The sequence below is a fragment of the Danio rerio genome, chromosome 2 (assembly GCF_049306965.1).
Source record: "Danio rerio strain Tuebingen ecotype United States chromosome 2, GRCz12tu, whole genome shotgun sequence".
In the NCBI taxonomy this organism is placed as follows: domain Eukaryota; kingdom Metazoa; phylum Chordata; class Actinopteri; order Cypriniformes; family Danionidae; genus Danio; species Danio rerio.
Genome location: NC_133177.1, coordinates 39,654,969 through 39,664,087, shown reverse-complemented (window position 1 = coordinate 39,664,087; position 9,119 = coordinate 39,654,969).

Sequence of the window (9,119 nt, the reverse complement as noted above, 5' to 3'; positions counted from 1 at the left end):
ATCCATATTTTACTCAAATTAGGGTTGAAATAACCCGGTTAAACGTTTCATTGAATCATTCAATTAAACAATTAGTTGAAAATGGCATTATTTTTGAAAGAAAGCAAGTGATTTTCTTTACAGATCACTGGATCACTGGCACACTTGATGATGTGCGAATGTTCTGCTCCAGCTGTGTTTGGAATTGTTGTCATTGGCAAAACTGAAAAAAATATATATATTATTGTATCTAAAATAAATCTTGATGTTAACTCGTTTGCTAAATCTGGAAATACTGCACGCCTCTGCATATTTATTCAACTCTAAAAAATAGGATATTTTAAAAAGTGTTTCATTTGCCCACAGTTAGTGGGCTTTAAAAGGACATAAAAACATGAAATGTTGTTATCAGAAACAGAACCCTAACCATAACAGAAAAATATCCCAGTTGTGTTTTTGTTGTTGTTGTTGTTTTTTGTTTTTTTTATTTTCTACACTGTAAAATTGAGTTAATTCTACTCATTTGAAAAGAGTTTTGAACTCAGTGTTGAAAGTAATGAATTAATTAAACACCTCATTATACTTCAAGTTAAAATGAGTAAGTTCACAGTACTCATATAGATTAGTTTTTTACTCAGATGGCTTGTAGCAATCAGTTTCCCCAAATGGTTTGAGTTGCCTTAACTTACTGGGTTTTACAGTACTCAGTTGGTTTGGGTTTTCTTCATTTATCGAGTTTTACTGTGCTCAAATTGCTTCGTTAACTCAAATGAATTAAGTTCACAGTAGTCATTAGGATTACTTTTTGAACTTAAATGGTTTGTTACGATCGGTTTCTTCAAGTGCTTTAAGTTTAACCTTAACTTATTGAGTTTTACTGTGAAGCCATTAAATCACTAATCTTTGTTTTACAGTTTCCTTTGTTCTTGTTTCTACCAATTACTCCTTGTAAAAAAAAAGTTAACTCAACTTAAAATTGTAAGGCAACTTTATGCAAAGCTTTGTTGAGTTGACTTAACTTAAATTGAATCAACTACAGTACTTTAAAAAAGTTAGTTGCCTACAATTTTAAGTTGAGTCAACTTTTTGTTTTGTTTTTTACAGTGCTTCTTCTCATGACAGTTATTTCCAATGTGTTAAATCATCTTAAATGATTTGATTCAATTAATTATTTTGTGTGCCTTTTTGGCCATCTTTGGATTTATAAGTGACACATAATTTTGGAATGACAAGAAAGTGAGTAAATGATGACAGAATGTTTCTGTTTTTGGGTGACCCATTCCTTTAATGATCTATCTAAATCTAAACAGGTAGTGTAAATATTAACTGCAGATGCATTAGAGCATGAACTCTTCACTGATTGAAGTTTGCAAGTTCAATTGCAGATTGAAAATACTAAAACAAGTCTTGGGAATTAAATTACACAACACTTTATTGAATTAATTGTGAAGAAATAATTAATAAATTACTAACAGATCTTCAGAGAGGCTCATGATAAGCAAAGAATGATTGAGTTTGACATGGCCAGAGTCAAAGACCCAGGCCAATCTGTTAACATCCCAAACAATATAATAAATACAATGCAGAACAATATAATAAAAGAATCTGGAAACTGGTTTACATACATTTAAAGGAAACAACACCTTCATGCAATTGTGTGGTTTATTGTTTGTGACAAGATCATATATTCTTGTCAGCTTAATTCAAACCAGGGTACTTTTAAACTAATGCTCCACCCACTGTTTAAGAACAGAGAGAAATTTTTAGAAACAGTCAATAATTTATTGAGGCGCGAACAAACATCTGTTAAAAACTCCTTGTCTCGGGTGTGTCTTTAGTTTCCAATAGGCTGTTAAGAGAGTGACAAAAATAGCATTGTCTAACTGTAGAAATGTATGAGTGTTTAATCGGTATCACCTTTTTGAGGTCTTTCTAACATTTAATGACTAAAATAATTTTGATAGAAAAAAGAATTTGTGATACTGTATTTTTTTATAATGTAATGTGTGTGTGTGTGTGTGTGTGTGTGTGTGTGTGTGTGTGTGTGTGTGTGTGTGTGTGTGTGTGTGTGTGTGTGTGTGTGTGTGTACAACAAACCATCGTTATACAATAACTTTCCCAATTACCCTAATCTTAACCTAGTTAACCTAGTTAAGCCTTTAAATGTCACTTTAAGCTGCATATAAGTTTCTTGAAAAATATCTAATCAAATATTATTTACTGTCATCATGGCAAAGATAAAATAAATCAGTTATTAGACATGAGTTATTAAAACTAATATGTTTAGAAATGTGATGAAAAAAATCTTCTCTCCGTTAAACAGAAATTGGAGAAAAAAAAGAAACAGGGAGGCTAATATTTCTGACTGCAACTGTATTATTTATTCATTCATTTTCTCCCTGATTTATTTGGAGTCACCACAGCAGAATGAACCGCCAACTACTCTGGCATATGTTTTACGCAGAAAAAACTGGCCCAGCCAGGACTCGAACCAGCGACCTTGCTGTTAGGCGACAGTGCTAACCACTGATTTATAATATAAATACATTTATAAGTTATATTATATTAATCATATTTCTTTTCGGCTTAGTCCCTTTATTTATCAGGGGTCACCACAGCGGAATGAACCACCAACTTATCCAGCATTTGTATTACATATCAGATGTCCTTCCGGCTGCAACCCATCACTGGGAAACGTATTATATTATATCATTATATTATATCATTTTACAAATTCTTTTAGGTTTATTGGCTTTATATTGAGGCAGAGAGGAATATGTGGGGGCATGTGTCAAAATTTGAATGATGATCACCACGCCCCTTTAGGGCAGGACTTCCGCCCCACCCTTTTAAATATAATTTTTATAATTCCGGTAATTAGATTGTAACCTCGGGGGATGACACACACAACTGGGGTAAGATCCAATATGCTGGTTTAATCGTAGTCAGGCAAGCAATAGTCAATACAGGTGCAAGCGGGTATATACAGGTAATCCAGAATCGTAGTCAGTAAACAGGCTTTAGGTCATAAGGCAGGCGGCTACACAGAAGAACAAGGATAAACAAGGCTGGGTTGAAACAAGGGAAACAAGACAGGGAAAACGCGTTGTAATGTCATCACAGGATAAACAAGACTCAGCAAACTGAAAGGGTGAATGTGTGGCTTAGGTAGTGAGTGCAATCAGTGTCTGACGATTTTCAGGTGGTGTGAATGAAATCAGTTTAGATGAGTAAGCATGTGTGTCTGGGCGAAGTGCATGTATGAATATATAGTCCATCAAAGGCAGAAGTGTAGTCCATGGTTGTTGTGAGTGAGAACCAGCGATCTAGTGGAATACGATCGCTGGTAATCGTGACATAGATTCTTCTCAGTTTAATTAAATTAAATGGTACATTATATATAATTCCGGTAATTAAAGTGTAATTAAAATAAATGTAATGATATATTATAACATTATAATTCCATTTTAATTTGTTTGACTACAGTACAACACCAGAATCATAATTTAAAAAGTTTTATAAGAATTACGGGAATTATCAAAAAATTACATTAAAAGGGGCGGAACTTTAACAGGAAGTCCCGCCTTAAAAGGGGTATGGTGGTCATCAATCAAATTGACACATGCCCCCACATATTCCTCTCTCTTGAGTCTTTACAAGCTTTTTCTATAATCAAACATTAAACATTTTTTATAGTTCTTCTTAGACTTAATTTGACTTTTTTTTTGTTTAAGTGTAGAGAACACATTGTTGTTGTTTTTCTCATATGTTATGTTGCCATGGATATTTTTTTAAATGTTATCAAAAGGAAAAATTATATACAGTATTTTGCTAATTTAAGTCTTACGAAGTTGTAGTACAATTACATGATGCATTGTACAAATGTGTGTAATTGTAAATATCTAACCTGAAATGAATGTACAGTCAAACTGAATCATATAAGGATGTAGCTGTTTACCTCAAGTTACAAAACAATATTTAAAAAAATACAAATTCTGAAAGACTACATTTCTGAGAAGCAATCATTAAGCTGAGCATTTATGAAATAACTCCTCAGTGATTTATCTGTTCTGGCAGAGCAGTATTGCTTCATTCCATTCTCCTTTTTACTATTTGTTTGTGGTGGTTTTAACGACATACTGCATACTATAATGTGTTACACAGAAAGAAAAAAAGGAATAATGTGCGATTTTGCTCTGTCTATAGACAAGCTATCAGAAAACAGCGCTTTCAGTCAGAGGAAAATTGAGAACATGTGGAGATGGAAATATTTAGACTTCTGGGCCTTCTGGGGGGTGAGGTGGGATTTCAACGCAGCCTGAAGCAGGCAACACCACATCTGGCCTGTTACTATAAATGGCAAAAACTGAACCTTCTGCAGGTGTCCTGTGACGATGTACTTCAATAAATCAATCCAGCTGGTTTGTAGACCACGTTAATAAACAAACAGCACGACACCTGTACTCTATACTGTACACCAGAGGGGATATATTTAAACTTGAATAAAAAAACACCCTCACCTTCGCTTTCCTCCTCTGACACACATTAGGGAATGGAAAATGACCAGAGGCCTGCGGAGTCAGAACTGCGCAATGTTTCAAACAGCAGCAGTTTGTATGTTCACAATCAGTTGCCAGATCTTTTTTGGCCCTGCTGTGTGTCACAGACACAGGCTTTGGGAAACGATATGTTCAGAAAATATAGCTGGATTTGTGTTCGAAAAGAAACATTGTACTAACTAGAATACAAACAGCCAATCACATTTTGTTAAGGTAAAGTTGGGCGAAGACTTCAGAGAATTAAAACATTCAAAAGCATTTCTTGGTGGTTTTGCCAACTTAGCAACTTTGCTTCTCTATTTAGAGACTTTTCAGACATTTTAGTGAAGACAGCTTACTTGAATTACTTATAATACAAATTACTATGCTTACTTTTAATTACTTGAATAAACATATAATTAACCTTACATTGTTTCTCGAAACTTGTGCTAACAGACTTTAGGGACTTTCCATTGAAAGCAGAATCAGCTAGTGTTCCTCAGGTGAATTCCTTATAAAAACAAACCATGTTTTATTTCATGGTTTTTATTTTTTTGCCACATTGACTTCCATTTTGCAGTTTTACTACAGTTATCATGGTAAAACTATGCTTAGATTTGCAAAACCATAGTTAATTTGTGGTTACCATTGATTATGGTAACCCCATGCAATACCAGTTACAAAATAAAACATATGAAAGCAAGACTTGATATCACTTATCTTTTAAACAACTTCTAAGGGTCGCTTTTTGCTTTTTTTTTGTTTTGTTTTCATAATCTTGTTTATTATATAACCAATTGGAAGAGATTCATTCTAAACTGTAACATTAGACTTTGTTCGTGTTTAGATGCTGACTCATCCTACAACCTCATCATCTACAGAGAGAAACTGTTACTTCCTAGCAGGCACAGGACGTCAACATGACATCAGATTGACATTTTACCCCAACATTGTGGGACATTGCATTTTGTTTGGAAATGAAAATCAAGTTGACATCAGAACCCAAAGTCAGGCCAACATCAATGTCCAATGTATCTTGTTTACTTTCCAACGCAACCTAAAAACAACAAAATTTCAATGTCTAATGATGTTACAGCTTAATGTTGTGTGGACATAACCACTATGACTTCTATCAGATGTTGGATTATACCTGTCGAAGAAATATCATTATTTGATGTCAATATGATGTTGCTTTAAGATGTGTGCTCAACATTGGATTTGGGTCAATTTCCAACACAATTTGAGATCAACGAAATATTAACGTCATTTCACGTTGTTATTGGACATCAAAATAACAATTGTTCTTAGATGCTGGTGACCTAGATATTACCATCTTATGACGTTGTGTTTCTCCTGGGTTAGTTAAACCAAAATACACATACAGATGAGCTTAAAAGCAGGACTGTGATGACATTTAATTAGAACCTGGTCTTCATTGCATCTATTTTTTTTTTCTTCAGATTTATGTTTTACTTCATGTACATATGCACATATGAACTGTCACATGTTGTTAGGTTATCTTTTATGTGTTTTATAAATTTTTCAGTTTTTTTTTAAACCCTATCAGAGCCTACAAGGTAGAAGACCAGACAGATATATAAAAATGTTGAGAAATTCTGTATACAAACATGATAAAATGCTAATATTAAATATATTGTTATACTAATATAAATGAAAAAATGATGAAAGAGTTACACTGTAATGTGTTAAAGCATGGTTTCTACTGGAGTCTCATAAAGAGGGTATTATTTAGCACATAGAAGAGTTCTGTTTTTGCTAAAGGCTCAGGAATCCTAATCAGTTACAGTTTAGAATATTTATTTCCTTACTTTCTAATATTTTATTGCTTTACCTTCATTTCATTCCAAACTCAGAAAAGTATTCATTGCCAGAAGACAAAATAAGCTCTTGGGTATTAAGTAGAGCTTCTGTTTAAAGGTGTGTTTGTGTCATATCTGAATTCGGAAATTATTTACTAGCTTAAAGCATTTATTCAGAATGTCATAGTGTTATATTTTGTGTAATTATAATAATTGCAACATTGCATCAGTGCAGCAACTGTTTTTATGTTAATTAAATCCTACATCATTCATTCATTCATTTTTCCTTCAGGTTAGTCTCTGATTTATCAGTGGTCACCACAGCGGAATGAACCGCCAACTATTCCAGCATATGTTTTACACAGCAATTGCCCTTCCAGCTGCAACCCAGTACTGGGTAACACCCATACACATTCACACACACACACTTATACACTACAGCCAATTTAATTCACCCAATTCACTTATACCGCACGTTTTTAGACTGTGGGGGACATAGAGCACCCAGAGGAAACCCACACGAACATTGGGCGAACATAACAGAAATGTCAGAAATGTGAGGCGACAGCACTAACCGCTGAGCCCGGGCCACACGGACCCTAAATTAAATATGTTGAATATCTGATGGGACTGGAACAAAAATAAAGTGAACAAATGATGTCAGAATTTTTCATTTTGGGATGTACTGTCTCTTTAAGAAAATACAGCTGCCTTTGCCTTTTAAAAAGAACACAGTTGGTTCCCACTGGCATTCAAGCAGCAAGTCAGATTTGCAGGAGGTGGGCGACAAACTTTCAGGAACAAAAAGCATTCCTCAGGTGAAAATAACATTCACCATGAAGTCAGACACAGAAACACTTATTTATGTCACCCTTCTGTCTAATGTCGAGCTTGCTACGGGCGGCAACTTTCTTTCTCAATCTCACAGGGCTTCTTCAAACCTGCCTCATAAAACACTGTATTGTTTGGTTTTAACTGTGCAGTCCTGCCGATGACATTTCCTTCTTGTGAACGTCAGGGTTTAAGATATTTGATTCACTCAAGAATGTCTTGATGCTTCCTGCGGGGTCTGTGAAGCTCCTGCACTGTGAAGCACTCATGGAGACTTCGCCACATACATAGGCATCATATTTGGTTATAAACATCACATTTTCATTTCATTTTTTATGGCAGATGATGGATAGTACTATTAAATCGCAAAGCTGCAGTGTTTGCCCCTCTGAACCTGTGAGGTGAAACATTTCAGCACTCTAACCAGATCCCAGTAGTGCCATTCAAGCCAGCAGATCTGGAGAACATTACGAATCCCCCAGTCACTGGCAGAAAGGATGAATAATTACCTGATTAAAATGTCTCACTGAGTGATTTATGCAAGAAGAAGCTGCAAGATGTTCCTCCTCAGGGACACACATTGGTTTATTCAGTGCTATTCAGCTGCCAGTAATACATTGTGTGTATTAGAGAATATGACACTTTGCACGCGCACAACTGACACGCGAGGTAATTTAAATGGCTGTCCAACTGAGCAAATTTTTTTTTTGACTGAAAGCTGTAACATAACATACTAACCAAGCAATTTTGTTTCAAATATGTCTAAACATAGACTTCTTGACTAAAACAAGGCTAAATTTGAGCCGTCAGTGAAAATAATAGATGCATAACAATAGTCCAAAAATACACTAGTCATCAAATAAACGAATTACAGTCTTTACAGGCCTGTAGCCATGGAGGATGGTGGTTCGAAAAACCCATCCCCCACGGACAAAAGTCCAGAATTTGTCCAATACATGAGCTTGTTTGTCCAATTTTGACTGCTATGCCAACATAAATTGTGAAAATAACTAATCGAAGAAGACAAAGTGGAATCTGACATAAGTAAAGTCATCTTTCACTACTGACCTACTGTAGCCTTACAATTTACAAGTCATTTTATTCTAAATCTTGGACCATATTCTTGAATGAAAACTGACCAATAAAAAGGTGTGACGGACCAATAGGTAATTCTGAAGCATGTTAAAGTTAATTTTAATACTAATTGGGCTACAAAAGAGACTAGAAAATTCTGGAAGCTCTACAATACTATTATTACTTGGTTTAATTTTTTAGTATTCAAATGGATAAATTCACACTGAAGAAAGTTGAATGTGCTGGTCAGTCTGATACTTTGTAAACTATAACAGATTCCTTTTTTTCCCTAATCATATTTGTGATAAATTTGTATTTTTTAAATATATATTATGTTGTATAGCCTTCGTTTTGAAATCTCACGAGAAGTCTTCCAGCAATGGAAAATAATGCATAAGTGTAATGCTGGCTACACTAATTTCTTGTCTTTTTGTTTCCAGTGTCAGAATTGTCTTTTACTCTCATTCTAATTCATAAAATAAGAAGAATATTTGTTTCACTAAATAAAACTGCTAATGCAGCAGGACTTTTTTTTTTTTTTTACTGTTCTCTCCATAACTTGGGACATGCATTTCACAAAAACAACCACAGGCAAAAGTGGAGAAAAATGTGAAAACACGCTGATAAAAACAATGATTTACTGCTTGCTGGCAGAAACATCAAACTGTTTTTTCATTTGGATTGAGAAAACAGCATTTGCACAACTTCTCTATTTAAAAAAACAAAAAGATTTACCCCCAAATTACTATGAACTATGAAAGAATAGTGCTGCAATAAAAGTAAAAAAATAAAATTAGATTTTACAAAATACTTGTCTTTTGCAAAATCTTTTACAAAATATTTGTTCAATGAAATCTGTGCTGTTCAATCAATATTA